At 54.2% G+C, this 2,257-nt stretch overlaps 1 long non-coding RNA gene across 1 annotated transcript; it reads right to left on the reverse strand.

Annotated features, from left to right (window-relative positions):
• Positions 1 to 232: 232 nt before the first annotated feature.
• Positions 233 to 1,749, reverse strand: LOC121104919. Its single transcript, XR_005837267.1, has 2 exons — positions 1,073 to 1,749; positions 233 to 620 (listed from the first exon to the last, which is right to left on the reverse strand). It is a non-coding gene; the product is annotated as an uncharacterized LOC121104919 (long non-coding RNA).
• Between the last annotated feature and the right edge of the window lie 508 nt (positions 1,750 to 2,257).

The raw sequence follows: 2,257 nt of genomic DNA on the forward strand, positions 1-2,257 counted from the left end.
CAGCTCATTTCTGTTCCATCTGAGAAACATTTATCCGCTATGTGCCAGGTACTGTGCGCGGCTCTGAAGAGCAGACGCAGGGACACGCGCCTTTCCAGCCTGCGTAATACAGGCAGCGATGAGAGTGTGCATTCTCCGGCAAAAGTTCAGAGTTCTCTCTGCTTTTGTATCCTTAAGGAAATTTTCCGTAATAAAACTTTTTTTTTAACGTACAGAGGAGAAAGTGATGCATTTTGTCTAGAGGGTGATGCCAGAGTTTTATTAAGGTGGTGCCAAAGCAAGGTTTTAAAGAATGAGTAGGAATCTACCAGGTAGCCAAGGTTGGGGGAGGCAGGCTGTTCCAGGCAGAGGGAAGGGCGTGGTGAAGCCGGAGGCGCGATGTATCACGAGCGCTCAGAGACGCACCCGGCCAGCCCTGCCAGATTTGCCCGCCCAGGCCCCCAGGTGAAGACGGCTGTGGGGGAGGAGCTCCACGCAGCTTCTCAGCCAGGGCTCAACGCTGCCTGCTCCTGGCCGCCGTCCCAAACAGCACACAGGAGAAAGTAGGCTTAGCTTCTCCAACGCTCTCTTTCCCTCTCGTCCTTTACTTTCCATAGGGGTCCAAGAAGCATTTTTATTTCCTGCCAGAGTGGGAAACTCGTGTCAATGAGAACTGAGGTACGTGTGGCTCGGTGGCTGAGTCCTTGCCACCTGCTCCCCTTCTTAAGAAATCTGCCCGGCCAGGTGACCTTCCCCAACCCCTAGTTAGAGTCAGCTGGACCAGAGGAGACATTGGACTCTGCCCCGGCCAGCCTCCCGCTGCTTATCTAGGGATGGGAGGCCGAGGCAGGGCAGGGGTGTGAAGGAGGGGAGCAGCCCCAGGCCTGGGACTATAAATGAATCATGAGCAGCTGTCGGTAGATTCCCGGATGGCCGCGCACCCTACACACACCCGCAGTCGTCACTTGCACTAGCACAACACCCCTAATTGCCGCGTGTGCAGATTCCACTCTGGTCAAGCTTTGCTCGGATTGTGCCAGTACGCACGGTACGGTCCTGACACCGAAGCCTCCGGTTCCCAGAGCCCAACTACCTCTCAAGAGCCTGTCGAACTGTGGGCTTTGTTCCTTTGATCCCGCTCAGGTCAGAGACGCCCCGGTGCCGATCACGCTGCAGCAGATGGACCCTGGAGTCGCCGAGGACCGCGGGATGTTCTCGGTTGGTCGGCCGCTCGCTCGACGCTCACCTTTCTGCCTGTGGGTCATAATCCACATGTACCCGAGCACCCAGGAGCCGGGAACACCTGTGTTGTGGTGACGTTGGACATCTAGCATTCTCGTGACTCTGGAGGGAGGGCGAGAGAGGGAGGGAGGGAAGGAGGGGCAGTGAGGTGTTCTGTACAAGTGCATGGCTTTCGAGATGCATGAAGGTTCATCGTCTAAGCACAAAACTTTTATTTTCATTCTTTATACGGACAGCTCTCTGGTAAAACGTACCACAAAATCACCTGCCTTAATAGAATGTGCCAAACTGTCTCATGGCTCAAGATCTTCCTAAATGACACCTTTAAGGGTTCCCGACTCATACACTGCCGTGTTGCTTCTTCACACAATGTCCCCAGGCCCCTGGCCACCTTTTAAAAATCCTTTTCAACACTCAGCTCCCTCACTTATTGTGTGGCTTGTGACAAGCCATAGGACGTCTCTGAGTCTCGGTTTCCGCTCCTGTAAATGTAATGACAGTATCTTATGTAGCTTGTGAGGCAAATGTATGGATTAGAAAAGCAACATACAGGGGCGCCTGGGGGGCTAAGTGGATTAAGCCACCGACTCTTGATTTCGGCTCAGGTCATGATCTCAGGGTCCTGAGATCGAGCCCCGTGTCGGGCGGGAACCCACTTAAGATTCTCCCTTTTCCTCTGCCCCTCTCCCATAAAAAATAAAAGAAAGAAAAACAAAGTATATTAAGTGCCTCACTTGTTTCTGTCACTAAAACCTGAGAGGTGCAGCCCTGGCAGGGAGTGGGCAGTGGGCAGAAGCCTGAGAGCCTTGCAGGAGGTTGGTGAGACCCCGGTGGGGCAGGGGGTAAAGAAAGTGCTATTGGGGGCACCTGGGTGGCTCCGTCCATGAAGCGTCTGCCTTTGGCTCAGGTCGTGATCCCAGGGTCCTGAGATCAAGTCCTACATCAGGCTCCCTGCCCAGCGGAAGCCTGCTTCTCCCTCTGCCTCTGCCTCTCCCCCTCTCACTCCGGCATGCTCTATCTCTCTCAAATACATAAA

The sequence above is a fragment of the Ursus maritimus genome, unplaced genomic scaffold, assembly GCF_017311325.1.
Source record: "Ursus maritimus isolate PB19 unplaced genomic scaffold, ASM1731132v1 scaffold_24, whole genome shotgun sequence".
Taxonomy (NCBI): Eukaryota; Metazoa; Chordata; class Mammalia; order Carnivora; family Ursidae; genus Ursus; species Ursus maritimus.